Source organism: Schistocerca serialis, chromosome 5, assembly GCF_023864345.2.
Source record: "Schistocerca serialis cubense isolate TAMUIC-IGC-003099 chromosome 5, iqSchSeri2.2, whole genome shotgun sequence".
Taxonomy (NCBI): Eukaryota; Metazoa; Arthropoda; class Insecta; order Orthoptera; family Acrididae; genus Schistocerca; species Schistocerca serialis.
Window position 1 is genome coordinate 282,384,332 of NC_064642.1, and position 23,473 is coordinate 282,407,804.

Here is a 23,473-nt window from a genome sequence, read left to right on the forward strand (position 1 = left end):
AAATGTGCAACAGGTAACTTGCTCAGCTTTAGCGCCAAATTACCGAAGACTGCGCGACCACACAAACGTGCGAACTCTGGAACAACCATTCTGACATGTCGAGCTTCTAAACTGATTGGAAGGATAAGATTTCAGTGATACAGGACGCAGATCAGATACGCTGATGAGATGCAACATTATGACCAGCTGCGTAACAGGGTTTCACTCTGCCTTGGGATCGCAATATAGCAGCGATTCTGCGGGGCTATGGTTTCGACAAGTACTTATAAAGGTTCACGTAAGTATAAGCTACGACATATCTACGCTCAGGCAATTCCACTAAATCACGGACCAGTGATTTATGGGAGCAGAGCTGGCGCACGGTAGCGCAATGTATGTGTTGCAACGGGTTCATATCAGGCTAACTTTATAGTCGAGGGATCAACAAGGCTTCACTATCGTTCTCCTCAAACAACACTGTGACACGGACAATTATCCTGCCGGGGAAGACATAAAGCATTAAGAGATGCAAGTCGTTCGCATAATGCTCCGTAGTTCACAGCTGTAATTTCTACGACAGGTCACAGGTTACATGGCTGCCAGACAAATGCCTCTTATAGCATAACACTACCTCCGCCGGCCTGTGTTGGTGGCATGGTGAACGTTTCTAGCACCCGTTCTTCTGGCAGATGGCGTATCCGGGCATAACCAATCTATTTATTTATCTACTTATTTATCCGTCCATAAACGAGTGGGTAGAATAGTATCGGACATGTCAGAAACAAGTAGAATGGACATATGTATATAAAACACTACAAAACAGAACAGGATAAGGTGAGGATAGGGAAGGACATTGGCCTTGGCCTAAACAAACGAACCATCTCAGCATTAGCTTTTGCGACAAGGGGAAATCATGGAGAATGCAAGTCAGGATGGTAGGACGGGGAACAAATCGCAGTCCTCTCGAATGCGAGTCCAGTACATCAAGGCTAGAGGAGCCACCTCACTCGGTACATGACTGGAAGGGGAATAACGAAATACATCGTTTACATTGTGAGAACAACATTCATATAAGTAAACAAACCAAATGAAGAGCATAAACACACAAACAAATTACATGGCAGTGCATTCAAGCACAAAATGCACAATAAGACAATGAATGACGTATAAAAAACATGAAACTCTGATTTCAAATATCCCTAACAAATAGAACACAAGATCACAATATAAAGTACTGTTAAAAGGTTCTCACAAGTACAACAAAACCTGCCGATACTAGAATCATCACAATTAGGTTAGCATCAAATCCCTCTTCAGCAAAGGTGTGACACATTGTATCCGGAACACAGGTAACAGAAGACCAATAACAGAAGCATTCTTTGCAGAGATAAACACCGCATTGTTGGTACATCAGTTAACATAATGAAAAGAATCCAACGATAATTTAAAAAAATGTTCAAATGTGTGTGAAATCTTATGGGACTGTTAACTGCTAAGGTCATCAGTCCCTAAGCTTACACACTACTTAACCTAAATTATCCCAAGGACAAACACACACACCCATGCCAGGGGGAGGACTCGAAACTCCGCCGGGATGAGCCGCACAGTCCATGACTGCAGTGCCCTAGACCGCTCGGCTAATCCCACGCGGCGATAATTCAAGGCCTATTAATCCCATGAGCTAACATAATCACTTACTCTGTAGAAACACTTCCCAAAAAGAAATGATTTTAATTCTAATCTAAAAGCTGTTTCCATCTCCAACCTCTTTATGTATGCTAGGAGCACATTATAAAGAATGGCACCAAAATGGCTCACTTGTCTCTGAGTGCGAATTGTTCTAACTTTTTCTGTGTTGAGTTACCCATGGTTCTGAGTACTGTAGCTGTGGTGATCAGAGTTGGTTAGCAGCTCACAAATCTAGCTCTTGTCATCAACACACATTTTTGGTACGTAAAAATAGGGAATAGAAAGCAAAAATAATTTTTCAGATAGGGACTTGCAATGATCCACAGTCGAGCTATACAACAAGATTCGAACAGCCCTTTTCTCTACTGTAAAAATGTCGTGTAATCGACTACTAATTTTATTCCAGAAAACTATTTCAGAAGCTACAAGGGACGAGAGATAACCAAAATAAGTCACTCTACCAACATCTGGAGAGAAAATTTCCCAAATAATTCTCAGAGCAAAACATGCAGTACTGAGTTTCTGGGAGAAATTATTTCCATGGTCCAGTTCAAATTTTGGTCAGAGTAAAACATACACAACAGAGTTTCTGCGAGAGATTAGTTGCATGGTCTTTCCAGTTTAATTCTTGGTCAATCTTCTGTAAGACGAAAGGTGAATTTTACTTTTTGGTGGCGCGTTTCCAGTGATCCACAGCCTGTCTTAGTGATTCGGTGCCCACTGAAACCGTAATTGACAACGTTATTGCGCCAACGTGGGAAAACGGACGCGTAGTCTGCTACGGAGTGAAGTTCAAAAATACGTGTTGAACGGTGTGCTCCAAAATACTAATATCGGCACCAGCGTTGTACTCTGAGCTCAAATCTGCCACATATCGTCTCCTATCCTCTTCATAGAGACAGCAAGCCTCCATCGTTCACTTTGATGAGGCTTGGACTTCCAGTAACTTATCGCCTACTCTTGGTTAACACCTTCAACATTCACTATAGATGCTCACGACCAGTCCCGCCATTTCAGAGATACTCGTTCCCAGACGACCACCATAACCCATTATTTCTCAGTGCCGCTTATGTCAGTGTATTTCTCCGTTTGGTGCGCCAATCGTTGCAACCAAGTTTTCCCATTAGGTTCTGCTCCACGTGTGTACCTTCCTTCACGCGTGTCGGGGCTGTAACGTAGCAAGCGGCACTCAGACTCGCGATGGGTGGTGGTAAAAACATTTTGGCCCTTCAGTGTACACTGGAGTGCAAAACTTGAGGACAGAAGTAACTTTCGCATGATGTGACACTGTCAAGTAACATAGCTGGACGGAACTTGGATCCTACATAGCAAGAACTGCTACAATGCAGTACAGTACAGTGCAGAAGGTAATCGAAAGAAAGATACAATAAAACAAACAGAAATGATACTTCTATTGACAGACAATTATGACACTGAAGTTTCAGTGATCGATAATGGTTCCAAGAACGCTACAAAAGGCAGTAGACGGTCTTTAATAGGGTTTGTTGGTTTGTGTGCTTTAGGGTGAAAAAAAAACTGGGGTCATACGCGCCCAAGTCAAAACTACAGAACACGAAGACAGAGAGGTGTGAAAAAACGACTATACTTCAGTCCCTATTAACATGATAGAATACAGCTAAAAACAGGCCCGTGCGTCATTTGCTAAAACGGCCGGTACCTCAGACGGCAAACCCAAGCGGGAACGTAAACGGTTAAAAAATGGACATTCCATAAGGAAGTGGCGGACAGTTAAAACTTGAGCGTAATGTGTACAAACTGGTGGGGCAGCGCCACTTATCAAATGACGATTGCTAAAAAGACAGTGCCCAATACGCAGCCCAGTTAAAATGACCTCCTCCCAGCGGGAGAGGCGAGAGGAGGTCGTTCAAGCCGCTGGGAGAGGCTTAGTATTCCTGAGCTTATTCCCGTGAAGGGAGGATGATTGGCCATGCCAAGAGGACACCACTTCCGGACAGACGGCAACACAGACATCATCGGAGGGAACATACAAACTCACGGGCTGAGGTACGAGGACTGCAGCCTTGGCAGCAGCGTCAGCAGCCTCGTTTCGTGGCAGAACGACATCACAAGGAACCCACAGAAGCATCACACTGGCTCCACCAAGAGTGAGTAAGTGATAGTTTTCCTGGACCAGCTATACTAAGGGATGGGTGGTATACAGCGTACTTAGACTTTGAAGGGCACCGAGTGAGTCTGAGCAGAGGACCGGACTGAATAGAGTGTGTCGCCGGATGTACTCCGTGGCCTGATAAAGGGCGAAGAGTTCGGCCATAAATATTCAGCAGTTTGTCGAAATCCGATATAGAAAGACAAGGGTGCCAATGACGAAGGCACACCCGACTCCACGGTCAGTCCGATAGCCATCAGCGTATGCAAAGGTAGTATCGCGAATTTCCATGCGTAGGTCGTGAAACTGAAGACAATAAACCGAGGCTGCGGTAGTGTCCTTAGGAAGCGAATGAAGGCCAAAGTTAACACGGGCCGCTTCAGAAGCCAAGGTGGTGAAGGGTTGACACCCACTGAGGAAGTCGCAGGTAGTGTGAAGTTAAGCAGCCGTAGCAAGAGCCGAAAGCGGACTCCAGGAGGTAACAGAAAAGAGGGACGCGCCCCGTATTGACGATCAAGGGAATCATCGAAGAAGGAGGCATAGGATGGGTGGCCACGCATGACAGACAAACGGCAAACATATCTGCTCAGGAGAAAGCCACGGCAGTGGTAGTTCAGCAGCTTCAGCATACAGACTCTCAACTGGGCTACTGTAAAAGGTGCCCATGGCCACACGGATGCAACGATGGTGGATTCTATTGAGACGACGTGAGAGGGATTGACGTGCAGACGCATAAACAAAGCACCCATAATTGAGTTTCGAACGGACAAGGAAACGGTGCAGACGGAGGAGGGTGGTTCGATTAGCACCCCAGGAAGTACCATTGAGGACACGTAGGACACTCTGCAGTAAAGCGGGCTCCCAGGAAAGACACATGGCAGGACCAAGAGAGTTCCCTACCGAGTATGAGTCCCAGAAATTTCGTAGTTTCAATGAACGGAAGGCCAAGAGGTCCAAGATGTAAAGATGACAGGAGAAACCATTTGCGCTGCCAGTAATTCATAGAGACGGTTTTGTCAGTGAAAAAACGAAAGCCATTGTCGATGCTCCAGGAGTAATGACTATCAAGACATCGCTGAAGACGCCGCTTAGAGAGACAGGTCCGTGGAGGGCTGCAACAGATGACAAAATCGTCCACAAAAAGGGAGCAGGAGATGCCTGGCAGGAGACAGGCCATTATATGGTTAATGAGGATAGCAAAGACGACGACGCTCAGGACGGAACTGAGGCACATCGTTTTCCTGGGTAAAGGTGTCCGATAAGGCGGAACTCACACGAACTTTGAAACTCCATCTTTTAAAAATGCGTGAAGGAAACAAGGCAAGCGGCCACGGAAGCCCCACGTGTAAAGAGTACGGACGATACCAGTTCTCCAGGAAGCGTCGAGGCCTTCTCCAAATCGAAAAAACGGCCACAGTCTGTGATTCTCGCAGAAAACCATTCATGACATGAATGGACAAAGTAATTAGATGGTCAACAGCAGAACGCGGCGCTCGAAATCCTCACTGTGCATTCGCCAGTAAATTGTGAGACTCGAGCCACCATACCAGACGGACATGATCTATAGATTCCATCACCCTGCAAACGCAGGTGGTAAGAGTGATGAGACGGTAGCTAGAAGGAAGCTTTCCGTCCTTACCGGGCTTACGTATGGGTATGACCGTGGCTTCATGCCGGGAAAAGTGCTCTCAGCATAGATGCTGCTGTACGTGTTAAGCAGAAAGTGCTTGCCCGCAAGAGACAGGTGCTGGAACATCTGAATGTGGATGCCGTCTGGTCCTGAGGGCGGACAATCGCGATGAACTGAGAGCATGATCTAGCTCCCTCATGGTAAATTGTACTACTCACGATTCGAAGAAGAGAAGGGTATCGCCCGAATCTCCTCTGGTCGTTTCCGATGGAGGAAGGCAGGGTGATAGCGGGAAGAGCTCGAAACTTCCGCAAAATAGCGGCCCAAGGTGTTGGAGAGAGCAACAGGGTCCACGATGACATCGTCAGCTGCTATCAGGCCGGAAAATGGGGAATGGATCTTGGTCCCAGAGAGCAGTCGGAGGTTGGCCCATACGATAGAGGAAGGGGTGGAACTGTTAAAAGAACTGCTGAATGAAATCCAGCTAGCCATTTTGCTATCCCGAAGAATGCGACGACATTTTGCCATCATGTGTTTATAATGAATGCAGTTTTCCATCGTAGAATGGCGGTTAAAAACGCGGAGAGCACGTCTCCGTGAGCGAATTGCGTCGCGGCATGCCTCAGTCCACCAAGGGACTGGGGCATAATGTGGTAAAGAGCAAGTGTGGGGAATGGATCGATCTGCAGCAGTAAGGATAACTTTTGTGAAATATTCCACCTGGTCACTACAACTGGGGAAATCTTGGTCTCCAGAGGTCACCAGGGAGGAGTAAAGCTGCCAATCAGCCTTAGGAAGTTGCCATTTGGGCATGCACGCAGATTGGGTAGGTGCCAGCAAACGGATAGCACACAGGAAAGGTCGCTCTATTTGGTGTCAGAAAGAACGGTCGACTCGACACGAGGGGCAAGCTGCGTAGTGCACAGGAATAGGTCCGCCACGCGGAGTGGATAGTTATGTAGGTACAAATTTCATGTGTTGACAAAAATAAGTTAGATGGCACTTTGTAATGGTGGAGCAACTATTGTCTTACGACAACTGTGGCGTCTTTACTTAAATTTTCCACTCAACTTTTTCAAATAGATGCAACTGAGATGAAGAATTCTCTTGCAACTCCTCTAACGGACGACGAGTTCGAAATTCGTCTCCAACAGACTGTAATTTTAATCATGTTGAGCACCACAGCTAATTCACACTAATATTAATGATTTATAAGCCACCACTGCTTTGTTAACACACATTTGTTGTGTCATGACGTGTTTCGCACTACGGGAACATCATCAGGTACCCGAGATGTGTCAGTATCGTGGTAAAGAATATCTGCTTGTCATATATAACGTTAGAGACAAGATGGGTGTCATCGTTTCCAGATTTTGTCTCCAAGATTACGTCCAAAAACCAGATCTTTTCTATCACGGTATTGAGACAACTCAGATGTCTGATGATGTTTTAGAAGACACAATAATTGAATGGTAATTCAGATATTGTGATTTACATTAATCATTACTATTAGCAACTGATGATAGTAGTAGGGACGCTGCTACTGATGATCACCCTTCAAGTGACTTAACCATACTTAACACTGTACGACCTACTGCACCATATCCATAAGCTTGCTTCAAAAGCTCTAAAGTATCCGTACATGTTTCCCCTAGGTTCATGAGGAATCATCACGTTGTTGCTTCCATTAATCAATTGCAGGTACATCCAAGAGCACTATACCACCTTACACTCAAATAATGATAGCTCTGGATTTAACCGAGATGTCAACAACGTGAATCATGCGATTACCCTCAATATAGTGTTGCCAACAGAACGTCGATAAAACACTTGCTTACAGCGATAATAAAGGATACATGCAGTTTCTTTTAACATAACATAACATTATTATAACATATAATAACGATGTGCAGTAACACACAGAACTTTTTGCCAGAACATACACCAAAAAACGTTAGAACTTACACACAAATTAACATATCAAAGTTTAGTTCCCAGAAGGATTTCTTGACTGCAAATGATTTTTATTGACTTACTTACCAAACATTATAAGCATTTACTAAAACAATATCACCAACAGATTTATTTCTGATCTTTTCGAGGTTCGAGGCATTTGACTGTATAGATGAAGTTGCTCTCTTATGAAAACTTTTTTTTTAATTGATAGCTTTACAAACAATTGGTTTGAATCAAACTTAATAAATAGAATGCAAAAAGTTGAGCTAAATAACTGAAACGACTTCAGAAGGGGAGAAAATTTTAGTGACTTTCTAGAAATCACGAATGGAATCCCGTAGGGTTCAATTATGGGACCATTATTATTCTTTGTACATGTGAGTAATGGATGATAGCTGGCTATTAGTATGAGAGATGTAGAGACTGAGGACAGTTTGCAACAGATAAGGGTTCCTTTTTTGTATCAGGATAAACACCATGTAATACAAGAAAGAGTAGAAAATATAGGAAGTAGAAGCTTTTGAACATCTACAAAACAAGAATGACCAACAGATAACTTGCTCAACATTAGTGCCATATCAACAAATATGGAATTAACATCGTGATTACCTGATCTGAAAAGGATTGTTCTGTCTGTTTTCCACTTTAAACAGCTGTCTGTCCATCATTCATTCCAGTAACCATAGCAATAACACTCCTGATTCTGCTTTGTTGGTTGTAGTGTCTCTCAGGCCTAGCTTTCGTGTACCCACCCTCTATTTTCCTAACTTTTCCCTCATATGCTTACAAAATAAAAGAACAGATCACATTATGTGGAATCCATAACCACACAAATTCCTCTGTGAAATAATCTCAAAAATATAGCCCTTAATGAAGTCACAGTGGATGAACACATCATTCACCTCTGAACATCACTACCAGCAACAATATTCATTATCGCTACACTCTGGAGCAACTCAGAATCATAATACATAAGAAATCAAACCACAAGATCTTACTCTCAAATTCAGAAACGAATTTCTATTTAACAGTACCGAAAAGTGAAAAACGTGAAAATTTAATGTCAGAGCTGGAATCCTTGAGCATGCACACCCATGATACATGAAGCACTACGTGTTAAAAAGCTGGTATCCTTACTTCATATCAAATGCAAAAGTTCTTTCTCACATTTTAATCTTAGTGGATCGTTAATGGTGGATCAGGCAAAATTATTTTCACATAAAGTAGTCAGGTCACACAGACAAATAGACAGTCGGTTGTGGGATTCAGAATGAAATTCACAGGATCCAGAGAATAGAATAAAAATCTCATGCAATAACTGAGCGTAAATCCAACCAGAGCAGAAAATCTAACAAAAACTAAGTATGCACTGCATGAATTACTTCACTCAATCCACCATATAAGATCATACCTAGCTGCATGTGTTAAAAACTATTGGTTCCCATCTGAGAAGACACACTTAATCTCAGCAAATGTCATCAACATAGAGAAACACAGTATCAAAGAAAGCGGATAAACACATGTGACATAAAACTTGCTTATAATTCACTCTCGTTCTGCATATCAGCCCATAGAAAAATATCCACTCAATATTTCTTACCAAAATTTGTGACTCACAAGGAAGAGATGACCATGCTACATCAGCCCACTAGATTACACAATTTTCAAATAAACCCAATATCTTTATAGTAAAGACAAGAATAAAAAGAGCCCAAGAAGAAGCATCTATGACATTTTGTACTTACACAAACCACTATATGAAAATCACTACATGCTTTTCGTACTTAGACAGGTAAAATTGAATAAAGCATGATATATAGCGATACTAATATAGAAATATAAATTTGAGACAAAAACTACGAAAGAGCATAGAGGAAACCAATCATTCAATTTTCTAACACCTCGTTATCATATGGGAAACCACTATGCACATTTTTGATGAACTATTACATGGATGAGCTCTGTACAGATACTCATCAATCATATCAGAAGAGGAAATAACACTGTAAATATTCTTCACTTTATATATACAAAATTCACATGGAGAAGGAACACACAAAAATGAAAATTGCTACAACATAAAAAGTTATTAATATATAAGTAAACATTTCTCATCTAACATGTACCGTTCACAAAGAGGAAAACTGGTTAAAACATATGACACATGACTTATCAATAATCCAAAAGAAGATATACAAACGAGAACACATGAGCGCTGCCTGGCCCACATAAAAAACTGTCAGCTATTACTCTAACATAAACACTGAATACTCCACACACGATAGAGTCGTACCAGAAAATGAGATGATACCGCACTCTCACAATGAAATTTTCACTTACCTTACTGCAAAAGGCATGAAATTTATGCCTAAAATTTTTCCGGTTGGGCTCTGCACTCTGGAATTGTGACATCATATTAAGTAAATGAAGCAGTAGTAACTGTGGAAAATCATCTATACTGTTGTCCAAAATAAAAGCAACAAACTGCTATTTCTCCGTCCTGTGTCTGATTCACGATATAATCGTACAAACTGTTAACTGATGGCAGTACGGTCGTGTTCTGCACGGGGATGGCATTCCGATCAACAGGTAACCACCCCATCAATGACGTCGGGGCACCAATCAAGAGCGGCAGTGTTTGCAAGGTAGTCCCACATCCACAAATGCTGTGTACACATTCACTGGTGGTGTGGTATGGCACAGAGAAGACGCCTGCAGACTCTCTGCTGTGGAGTGCCATAGGAGGAATGGAAGCAGGAGAGTCATAAATTGACGTGACCCGCTGGCTTAATGTGAAACGTTTCGTTGTTTCTCGGATGAGGCGACAATTTATAGAGACCAAAATTGTATCCTGGAGACCAAGACGGGGCTGACCAAATGTGTATCAGTAAGAGTGGACCGTTATTTGAATGTTAAGGGCACTATGGTACCACCTTTGTACTGCACTGCAACTGGCATCCGACCTCGGAGCATTAGATTAGATTAGATTAGGCTAGATTAGTTTTTCGTTACATAGATCCGTCCTGAAGAGTTCCTCGTGGATGTGGAACATGTCCTGGACGTGTTGTATTGAGTCAAACGGTGTACAGAGGACTTCAACAGAGTGAGTGGTCTTTATTGTTGGAGACTTGCTTTGTTTTTACCTCTGGCGTGTCTTCACGTCTAGAGTGGAGGCATCAACATGCCACCGGGACAGTCGGATGGTGGGTTCAAATGGCTCTAACCACTATGGGACTTAACATCTGAGGTCACCAGTCCCCTAGACTTAGAACTACTTAAACCTAACTAACCTAAGGACATCACACACATCCATGTCCGAGGCAGGATTCGAACCTGCGACCGTAGCAGCAGCGTGGTTCCGGACTGAAGCGCCTAGAAGCGCTCGGCCACCGCAGCCGGCCGGATGGTGGGCCAGTGTTCTTTTCACAGATGAGTCCCGATTTTGACTAGAGAGTTATTCTCGACGGATTCACATCTGGAGACCACGTGGACCACGTGTTTGGGACCCAAACATTGTAGACAGAGACGCATATCGAGGAGGATTCCTTACGGCGTGGGCAGGGATTATGTTGACATCTCGAACACCTCTTCATGACACTGTACAGGTGAATCAGCAAGATTTAATTGCTGTCAGCAACCGTGAGGAGATCTTGGGATCTTATGAATGGTTGTTGGGAGGTGCTGTGAGCCAAGACTTCATACTGATGGACGATAACGCTCGACCTCCTAGAGCAAGGGTGGTTGATGCTTTTTGGAAATGGAATATGTTGTACGCATGGCGCTGTCGGCTCGCTCTCCCGATTTGAACCCCATATGGCATGCATATGGGATGCACTAGAGAGACGACTTATCACGTCAGCATCCACCAACCACTGTCCAAGACTTGTGAGCAGCTCTGCAGGGAGAATGGGCGTTATTGCCTCAACATGAGATTAGTGACATCATGCACAGCGTGTCCCGTCGATGTCAGAATTGCATCTGTGCCACAGATGATCACACCCCATACTGAGCACATTAATAAGTTGTCAGAAAGTGGGTGCAAACCCATTAAGTGAGAAAAAACGAAGAACATTTTTGTCTACCTTTATGCATGTTGCAGTTGATTATTTCTATATTCTTCACTGTATCTACTTTACTGTTACCTGTTTACACTGTTTTGTCGCAAAATAAAAGCAATCTTGCAAAAGTTCCGTTTGTCGATTTAATTTGGAGACAAGTGTACCTTTGACTTCAAACATCCAAATGATTTACACCCTCATTCAGAATCATTTTTTACGTTACTCATCGAGTAGAACTTCCGGAAAATCAGTCGCCTTCAAGTCATAAAGTCGCACAAGTACCACACTACCACATTTGTCCACATTATCAGACGAAGAAGAATAAATTATTGTTTTGCATTGATTTGTGATCGGAGATACGTTTTCCTTAACCATCATTAATGACCGACATCTTTTCAAGTTGCATGCTTGGCAGCTGCTGCACATTTCGAATTACCTTTCTTACTTTCAGACAAATTAAGTACAATAGCTCCAAATCCATCTACCATTTTATTCACCTCTTTCTTACTTCTTGTTAACTCAGTTTCTCTCACTGACAAATTCTGTTCCTCTCCAGTTACTTTAATTTGTTCATTTACTGTAGAGAAACCTGACTCACATTGTGCTTTCAACTTTCTTGGTTTACTTGTGCTGTGAACTCTGCAGGTTCAGTCATATGACCTTGAACAACTGTGATATTATCTTCTATCTCGTTTCTGTTCTTTTCAGTCAAGTTTTATTCTTTGTTTGCTTGCCTATGCCTTCTATCGATTCCTTAAGAAGAGTGCCCATTTATTTACATTTTTATCCTTACATTCCGTAGTTAGCCTTTATCTGTTTAGTAGTAGTCCTCATTTGGTCTTTTAATTATTTTTACGAGCCTTCATCAGCTCTATTAGTTCACTAGTATCAGCTTTCATTTACTATTTCATATCAGAGATGATAACTTCCTGTGTTGCCATAAACAACCTCAGTAACATGCATAAATCGTTATCCAGTGCTGTTAAAATTGAACTTCGTTCCTTATGAAGTTGCTAATCATCTTCACACCTTAATCCCTGTTCGTACAGCAATAATTGTCATTTCTGACGTGACGTATGCTCAGGTATCAATATCCATTCCTATTGTAAATAAATGGTATGCTCTTACAATAAATCCTGCATTAAACTTCATAAAATAACGTAATCAATATAAATTAATCATGCTATAAGATACTAAGAAATATTATTCACTACTGCCTTACTGTTTCACACGAAATGTAATAATTACGAGTGAAATCAGAGACAATGATTAAATAATAGCTCATCGTCTCACATTAATATCTGTATACTATGACAAAAGAATGTAACAGAAACTCAACCAAGAATTCGGTAAGTATACACTCCATAATGGTTCAATATATCACACAGTCTTCCAATACTGAAATAAGTTGCCACATGTAACCACAGTAAATCAGTCCGAGAATCCAAGTAACTTAGTTACTGTAAAAGTATTAATAAATCCACTAAGCCATTCAACCTTAATATTATTTCACTTGCACAAAAAGCATTCGGAATACACCATGAAACCTTAGTGAAATTGCAAGCTGACCTTCATAAAAATAATATTAATGCTTCAGATTGCATCTGACCCACCTGTAACCGCAAGATGCAGGTTGACATAGGAAAAGAATCGCATGTAAGGGTGACGCACAATTCTTTCATTATTTGCCCTTTAAATAACCACATTTATTTATTTTGCACACGATAGCAGAAACATAAAACATAATAACAACCAAATATCTCTGATCATAAGAGATTGTTGAATGAAAGTAAGTCTTTTTAAATTTTAAGCACAGATTGACATAACTTAACTGTCAATTGTTGTTACCTCAAGGAATCAGTGCCAGCAACAAATAAATAAGTAACTCATAATAAAACTTCTTTTAAACAAAAAGTAAGTATAACACAATCCCGGCACGGTCTTCTTAAACAGTGGCAGTTATTAAGAACTATCAATTTAGAATAAACATCCAAACATGTCAGATCTCACAAATTTTCTTACATCCATAAACGGACACAATGACAAGTATTCGCAAATATCTCAGAGTCAAAGGAACTACCTCAAAATTCAATTACAAAATCGCTCATGTGTAGGCCTTTGGGCAGAATATTTACAAGTTAAAGCAAGTACATCAGGGCCTTGAGAAGGTAAAGGTGGTACTTATAGCAACAGTGGGCACTCTCCAAACACAGGCAGATGGCACGTGCAGGGTCGCAACAGCAACAGGCCCTCGCTACCGGCTTCCGCCGAGATGTCGGGCTAGCGCTTCACAAGGCTAAGAGGTGCTGCTAATGAATACCACATAGGTGAGAGATAGGCTATAGAAATACAAATTACATGAACCACAATCGGCATCATCTTACGAGATCACGGCTATAAGCATAAAAAACCTGGCATAAAAAAGGTAGTAAATATTACTCCCAAAAAAACTGCCCAAAGGAAACTGATCTTAAATCACTGGTAAGGGATTATAAAAATATAATAATTAACGCCCCCCCATGAACCATGGACCTTGCCGTTGGTGGGGAGGCTTGCGTGCCTCAGCGATACAGATAGCCGTACCGTAGGTGCAACCACAACGGAGGGGTATCTGTTGAGAGGCCAGACAAACATGTGGTCCCTGAAGAGGGGCAGCAGCCTTTTCAGTAGTTGCAAGGGCAACAGTCTGGATGATTGACTGATCTGGCCTTGTAACAATAACCAAAACGGCCTTGCTGTGCTGGTACTGCGAACGGCTGAAAGCAAGGGGAAACTACAGCCGTAATTTTTCCCGAGGGCATGCAGCTTTACTGTATGATTACATGATGATGGCGTCCTCTTGGGTAAAATATTCCGGAGGTAAAATAGTCCCCCATTCGGATCTCCGGGCGGGGACTACTCAAGAGGATGTCGTTATCAGGAGAAAGAAAACTGGCATTCTACGGATCGGAGCGTGGAAAGTCAGATCCCTTAATCGAGCAGGTAGGTTAGAAAATTTAAAAAGGGAAATGGATAGGTTGAAGTTAGATATAGTAGGAATTAGTGAAGTTCGGTGGCAGGAGGAACAAGACTTCTGGTCAGGTGACTACAGGGTTATAAACACAAAATCAAATAGGGGTAACGCAGGAGTAGGTTTAATAATGAATAGGAAAATAGGAATGCGGGTAAGCTACTACAAACAGCATAGTGAACGCATTATTGTGGCCAAGATAGATACGAAGCCCACGCCTACTACAGTAGTACAAGTTTATATGCCAACTAGCTCTGCAGATGACGAAGAAATTGAAGAAATGTATGATGAAATAAAAGAAATTATTCAGATTGTGAAGGGAGACGAAAATTTAATTGTCATGGGTGACTGGAATTCGAGTGTAGGAAAAGGGAGAGAAGGAAACATAGTAGGTGAATATGGATTGGGGGACAGAAATGAAAGAGGAAGCCGCCTGGTCGAATTTTGCACAGAGCACAACATAATCATAACTAACACTTGGTTTAAGAATCATGAAAGAAGGTTGTATACATGGAAGAACCCTGGAGATACTAAAAGGTATCAAATAGATTATATAATGGTAAGACAGAGATTCAGGAACCAGGTTTTAAATTGTAAGACATTTCCAGGGGCAGATGTGGACTCTGACCATAATCTATCGGTTATGACCTGTAGATTAAAACTGAAGAAACTGCAAAAAGGTGGGAATTTAAGGAGATGGGACCTGGATAAACTAAAAGAACCAGAGGTTGTACAGAGATTCAGGGAGAGCATAAGGGAGCAATTGACAGGAATGGGGGAAATAAATACAGTAGAAGAAGAATGGGTAGCTTTGAGGGATGAAGTAGTGAAGGCAGCAGAGGATCAAGTAGGTAAGAAGACGAAGGCTAGTAGAAATCCTTGGGTAACAGAAGAAATATTGAATTTAATTGATGAAAGGAGAAAATATAAAAATGCAGTAAGTGAAACAGGCAAAAAGGAATACAAACGTCTCAAAAATGAGATCGACAGGAAGTGCAAAATGGCTAAGCAGGGATGGCTAGAGGACAAGTGTAAGGATGTAGAGGTCTATCTCACTAGGGGTAAGATAGATACCGCCTACAGGAAAATTAAAGAGACCTTTGGAGATAAGAGAACGACTTGTATGAATATCAAGAGCTCAGATGGAAACCCAGTTTTAAGCAAAGAAGGGAAAGCAGAAAGGTGGAAGGAGTATATAGAGGGTCTATACAAGGGCGATGTACTTGAGGACAATATTATGGAAATGGAAGAGGATGTAGATGAAGATGAAATGGGAGATATGATACTGCGTGAAGAGTTTGACAGAGCACTGAAAGACCTGAGTCGAAACAAGGCCCCCGGAGTAGACAATATTCCATTGGAACTACTGACGGCCGTGGGAGAGCCAGTCCTGACAAAACTCTACCATCTGGTGAGCAAGATGTATGAAACAGGCGAAATACCCTCAGACTTCAAGAAGAATATAATAATTCCAATCCCAAAGAAAGCAGGTGTTGACAGATGTGAAAATTACCGAACTATCAGCTTAATAAGTCACAGCTGCAAAATACTAACACGAATTCTTTACAGACGAATGGAAAAACTAGTAGAAGCAAACCTCGGGGAAGATCTGTTTGGATTCCGTAGAAACACTGGAACACGTGAGGCAATCCTGACCTTACGACTTATCTTAGAAGAAAGATTAAGGAAAGGCAAACCTACGTTTCTAGCGTTTGTAGACCTAGATAAAGCTTTTGACAATGTTGACTGGAATACTCTCTTTCAAACTCTAAAGGTGGCAGGGGTAAAATACAGGTAGCGAAAGGCTATTTACAATTTGTACAGAAACCAGATGGCAGTTATTAGAGTCGAGGGACATGAAAGGGAAGCAGTGGTTGGGAAGGGAGTAAGACAGGGTTGTAGCCTCTCCCCGATGTTGTTCAATCTGTATATTGAGCAAGCAGTAAAGGAAACAAAAGAAAAATTCGGAGTAGGTATTAAAATTCATGGAGAAGAAATAAAAACTTTGAGGTTCGCCGATGACATTGTAATTCTGTCAGAGGCAGCAAAGGACTTGCAAGAGCAGTTGAATGGAATGGACAGTGTCTTGAAAGGAGGATATAAGATGAACATCAACAAAAGCAAAACAAGGATAATGGAATGTGGTCTAATTAAGTCGGGTGATGCTGAGGGAATTAGATTAGGAAATGAGGCACTTAAAGTAGTAAAGGAGTTTTGCTATTTGGGGAGCAAAATAACTGATGATGGTCGAAGTAGAGAGGATATAAAATGTAGGCTGGCAATGGCAAGGAAAGCGTTTCTGAAGAAGAGAAATTTGTTAACATCCAGTATTGATTTAAGTGTCAGGAAGTCATTTCTGAAAGTATTCGTATGGAGTGTAGCCATGCATGGAAGTGAAACATGGACGATAAATAGTTTGGACAAGGAGAGAATAGAAGCTTTCGAAATGTGGTGCTACAGAAGAATGCTGAAGATTAGATGGGTAGATCACATAACTAATGAGGAAGTATTGAATAGGATTGGGGAGAAGAGAAGTTTGTGGCACAACTTGACCAGAAGAAGTGATCGGTTGGTAGGACATGTTCTGAGGCATCAAGGGATCACCAATTTAGTATTGGAGGGCAGCGTGGAGGGTAAAAATCGTAGAGGGAGACCAAGAGATGAATACGCTAAGCAGATTCAGAAGGATGTAGGTTCCAGTAGATACTGGGAGATGAAAAAGCTTGCACAGGATAGAGTAGCATGGAGAGCTGCATCAAACCAGTCTCAGGACTGAAGACCACAACAACAACAATAATTAACGTCTCCCTAAACAATGCAGTTAAGCTTTATACCAAAATTGCATGGCCACGTGCCTATTTGAATCAAATATATACGCCGCCCGGAGTGGCCGTGCGGTTAGAGGCGCCATGTCAGTGATTGCGCGACCACACCCGCCGGAGGTTCGAGTCCTCCCTGGGGCATGGGCGTGCGTATGTTTGTGTTGTTCTTAGCATACGTTAGCTTAAGTAGAGTGTAAGTCTAGGGACCGATGACCTTAGCAGTTTGATCCCTTAGGAATTCACATACATTTGAACATTCAAACATATACAACAAATAAATGATTAAGCTTACCCCTCCAAAGGAACACTTAGTGACAACGCGTCACAAACACTATCTCTTTGAATGAGTCCTCAGGCTTGACGACCATCCAGAACTTAGCTTCAAAACACGCGTATTAATATAGGGTATTCCCCTCAAGGTAAAGTTACAAATTTCACTTCAATAGGAAACCACTGAATTTCAAAGTGTTGCACGGCTTATGGCGTTGGTTATCCAAAGAAAGGAAAGATCTGTGGTACATTTTATTGCCAACACAGTCATCAGTTCACACCCAAAATTTCCACTAATAAAATAAATGCGAAGGTTCAACATGATTGAGGCCATGATTAATCACCACAAATTAAAATGTTTCAGTGATCCATAAGGCACAAACGGCAGAGCCACAGATATCAGACCCGAGCAATACCGATCGCAAAATTTCCCATTAATGGTCCATGGATACTCGAAAACGAGGAGGTGAAAACTATAAGTGTTCACCTTCGCACTGCATGGATAAACAGGCAAGTGCAAATACACTGGAGGCCGGAGGAGGACACCGTCGATACAACAGTGTGATTGCCACTACCCAAAGAATGACAAGTCCATCTCGGCCCTGAGAGACTAACGGCCGAAGGAACCTTTGAGCAAGATAACAGACACGTGATGCCCTTCAACTGCGCCCTTTCTGTCCGCTCTCACCCCACAACAAACTGCCGGCCTTATTCCAACTTTCTGAGCCAGTGACCATCTACGAAAGCTGCAAGTTAAATTCACGCCACCTATCGGGGCGTCAGTCAAAGAAGGTACTGGAAAGACAGAGATAAAGTGAACTGGTGCCGCCACGGCTCACCACCCTGTACCGGTCTATACTCACACTGTAGCAGACACACTTAAAAATCGACTACGAAAGTTAGCACATGCAGTGTCTCAGAACGTGACACTAGTTTCTATGATGTCTACTACTGTTTTCAGTAAGCACTCTATCTAAATTTCACCCTTGAATATGTATGTGCTCGCCTTCAGAACTGCCGTGTTCGCTGCTAATTAATAATATATATTACGTGCTGGCACTTTCAGGGCTCTAGAATGGCCTCTAAAGCAAGTATTGGTCAATCGAGCTAAATTAAATAAACTAAATGCGTGTAGAAACAGCCGAGGTGAAAACATTACAATGTTCTTCTTTGAGAAGATATCCGTATCGATTTACCACTTTCACATGGTTCAGTTTCAGCTAACTTCCGTCTCAATACTCAGTCGTCACGTCAGCCTTCATCACCCGTCACCGAAGAGAATAATGTTTCGGTAAGGTAAGCAGCACAGTGCCTTAGCTGCAGACAGAAGATAATTTGGGCCTGTTTACTCCTGCTGTTTGTTTTTCTTCTTACAGTCCATATTGAAGCGAAATTGCTTTGTTGTTTAGTACTGTACAATTACTAAACCCGGTGAAACTTCGCTTCCTTACATTGAATTTTTGAAGACAAGGAATTAGCAACGCTGACCAAAAATCTTTATACAAGTACACCTGTTCTGAAATCGAAACTCTACTTTACTAAGAGCAAACAATGCTGAATCCTCTGGTCCTCGTGAGACTCGTTTGGGCCCTGTAGGATGACTACCTGATCCGACCGTTACAAACTGCGAGACTATTTGAAAATATGATCCGTTTATTGTATACATAACAGGGGTAATGGCCCTCAGCACAATTACGATCACAAATCCATTTTAACTCCTTACACATTTCTATGATCTCTGCTGTGTATTCATGTTTCAGTTTATCAGAGTAAATGTAAATGGACAATCCCCGAGGTAAAAGATGATTCTTAATCGCCCACTGCACTTTTCAAACTCTTCAAATGCACATGATTTCACACTACAAATGACAGTTTTGAGGCTTCAGTGAATGTTTTAGTTCATAAATAGATTTCATATATATACTGAAGTCAACAAGTCCATCTCAGTAGGTTTGCCAAAGATCAATTACAAGGTATCATTGAATATTGCAATGAAAGAAGGAATGGTAAGTAATTTTCTGATGCACTTTTTCCCGAGAGCTAATGGCATATAACTAATTCAAGGCAGAACGTTGAGTTCTTGGAGAAAACTTCCACATAGGTTACCATTTTCGTATGGTTCGGTGTCAGTAAATTTCAGTTTCAACACTGATGATAGCACCCATCATCTGCCACTGTAGAGAGCACAGTTTCAGTATGGTAAATAGTATTATATGAGAATTTCATACGTTCTTCTATTGCTTGCTGGATTCTTCAAGTCCACATCAAAGTGAGAAAATTACGCTTTACCGTTGGAAAGTAGCTAAAGCCGTGAAATTTTTCTTTAATACATCAAATAATAAATAAATTCTTGAAGACAAGATATTGATACTGGAGACTAAAAATGTTTACACAATTATTACCTGTTCTGACGTCGAAAACCACGTCACTTACACCAAATATTGCTAAATCCTCTCAGTCCTCGTGAGCATTGGTGTCTATGTGACGACTAACAAACCAGCTCGCTACCCACTTTGCAGCTGTTTGGCGATATGTCCCTTCCATAAAATAGCAAAAAATGTATCTTAGCGTATTCATAACAGAAGTAACGTCTGGAAACACAATTACAAACAGAAATTAGTTATAAATTGACGTACCAGATAGTGTCCTAAGTTCTTAGAGATTCCTGTTATTTTTATTCTGTATTTATATTTTCATTTCTCACGATATAAAGGAATAACTCTTAATCCATCACTGGACTTATGAAAATCTTCAACACTCAGTGATGGGTGAACAGGAACCGCGCTAAGGCCTTAGTCAGCCAATACATCAGTTCATCCAAGCTTCACAGAGGACCTTCTATGTATTTTACTAAAATACATCTACATCTATATCTACATGACTCCTCTGCAATTCACATTTAACTGCTTGGCAGAGGGTTCATCGAACCACAATCATACTATCTCTCTACCATTCCACTCCCGAACAGCGTGCGGGAAAAACGAACACCTAAACCTTTCTGTTCGAGCTCTGATTATTCTTATTTTATTTTGTTGATCATTCCTACCTATGTAGGTTGGGCTCAACAAACTATTTTCGCATTCGAAAGAGAAAGTTGATGACTGAAATTTCGTAAATAGATCTCGCCGCCACGAAAAACGTCTTTGCTTTAATGACTTCCATCCCAACTCGCGTATCATATCTGCCACACTCTCCCCGCTATTACGTGATAATACAAAACGAGCTACCCTTTTTTCACCCTTTCGATGTCCTCCGTCAATCCTACCTGGTAAGGATCGCACACCGCGCAGCAATATTCTAACAGAGGACGAACGAGTGTAGTGTAAGCTGTCTTTTTAGTGGACTTGTTGCATTTTGTAAGTGTCCTACCAATGAAACGCAACCTTTGGCTTGCCTTCCTCACAATATTATCTATGTGGTCTTTCCAACTGAAGTTGTTCGTAATTGTAACACCCAGGTACTAGGTTGAATTGACAGCCTTGAGAATTGTACTATTTATCAAGTAATCGAATTCCAAAGGATTTCTTTAGGAACTCATGTGGATCACCTCACACTTTTCGTTATTTAGCGTCAACTGCCACCTGCCACACCATACAGCAATCTTTTCTAAATCGCTTTGCAACTGATACTGGTCTTCGCTTGACCTTACTAGACGGTAAATTACAGCATCATCTGCGAACAACCTAAGAGAACTGCTCAGATTGTCACCCAGATCATTTATATAGATCAGGAACAGCAGAGGTCCCAGAACGCTTCCCTGGGGAACACCTGATATCACTTCAGTTTTACTCGATGATTTGCCGTCTATTACTACGAACTGCGACCTTCCTGACAGGAAATCACGAATCCAGTCGCACAACTGAGACGATACCCCATAGGCTCGCAGCTTGATTAGAAGTCGCTTGTGAGGAAGGGTGTCAAAAGCCTTCCGGAAATCCAGAAATACGGAATCAACCTGAGATCCCCTGTCGATAGCGGCCATTACTTCGTGCGAATAAAGAGCTAGCTGCGTTGCACAAGAACGATGTTTTCTGAAACCATGCTGATTACGTATCAATAGATCGTTCCCTTCGAGGTGATTCATAATGTTTGAATACAGTGTATGCTCCAAAACCGTACTGCAAACCGACGTCAATGATGTAGGTCTGTAGTTCGATGGATTACTCCTACTACCCTTCTTAAACACTGGTGCGACCTGCGCAATTTTCCAATCCGTAGGTACATATCTACCGGTGAGCGAGCGGCTGTATATAATTACTAAGTAGGGAGATATTGTATCAGCGTAATCTGAAAGGATCCTAATCGGTATACAATCTGGACCTGAAGACTTGCCCGTATCAAGCGATTTGAGTTGCTTTGCAACCCATAAGGTATCTACTTCTAAGAGACTCATGCTAGCAGCTGTTCGTGTTTCAAATTCTGGAATATTCCATTCGTCTTCCCTGGTGAAGGAATTTCGGGAAACTGCGTTCAATAACTCCGCTTTAGCGGCACAGTCGTCGGTAACAGTACCATTGGCACTGCGCAGCGAGGGTATTGACTGCGTCTTGCCGCTTGTGTACTTTCCATACGACCAGAATTTCTTCGGATTTTCTACCAAATTTCGAGACAATGTTTCGTTGTGGAAACTATTAAAGGCATCTCGCATTGAAGTCCGTCCCAAATTTCGCGCGTCTGTAAATTTTAGCCAATCTTCGGGATTTCGCGTTCTTCTGAACTTCGCATGCTTTTTCCGTTGCCTCTGCAACAGCGTTCGGACCTGATTTGTGTACCATGGGGGATCAGTTCCATCTCTTACCAATTTATGAGATATGAATCTCTTAATTGTTGTTGCTACTATATCTTTGAATTTGAGCCACATCTCGTCTACATTTGCATCGTCAGTTCGGAAGGAATGAAGATTGTCTCTTAGGAAGGCTTCTAGTGACACTTTATCCGCTTTTTAAATAAAATTACTTTGCGTTTGTTTCTGGTGGATTTGGAAGAAACGGTATTGAGCCTAGCTACAACGACCCTGTGATCACTAATCCCTGTATCAGTCACGATGCTCTCTATTGGATTGCTGGTGGTTAAGAGGTCAAGTGTGTTTTGGCAACCATTTACAATTCGCTTGGGTTCGTGGACTAACTGCTCGAAATAATTTTCGGAGACAGCATTTAGGACAATCTCGGAAGATGTTTTCTGCCTACCACCGGTTTTGAATAAGTATTTCTGCCAACATATCGAGGGAAGGTTGAAGTCCCCGCCAACTATAACCGTATGAGTGGGGTATTTATTTATTACGAGACTCAAATTTTCTCTGAACTGTTCAGCTACTATATCATCGGAGTCTGGGGGTCGGTAGAAGGAGCCAATTATTAACTTAGTTCGGCTGTTAAGTATAACCTCCACCCATACCAATTCGCACGGAGTATCTACTTCGACTTCACTACAAGAGAAACCACTACTGACAGACACGAACACTCCACCACCAATTCTGCCTAATCTATCTTTCCTGAACACCGTCTGACACTTCGTAAAAATTTCTGCAGAACTTATTTCAGGCTTTAGCCAGCTCTCTGTTAAACGGAAATTACCAATCGTCAGTTCCTGTGTGGCACACACTGTTTATACGCCAAAGGCGTGTTAGAAAGGTAATCTGGAGATATTATATGAAATTTCGGGAAGTAGGAACACTGGTCAAAAAAATTTGTCTACCCTGGGAGATATAGTCCTTATGGAAAAGTATCCCTAAGTTTCTTCAGGTGTACTGTCATAACACTATGAAAATTCAAGCTGATAATTAAACACTTGTGCAATGAAGCACAAGAATTCAAAAACTTAAGTAAGTGCTGATAAATGATGCAGGATTTCGTTATACGAATAATGATAAATACACCATACTGATGAAGTACATAGAGTGGAGGTATCAATTAATTAAGAGAAGCCTAT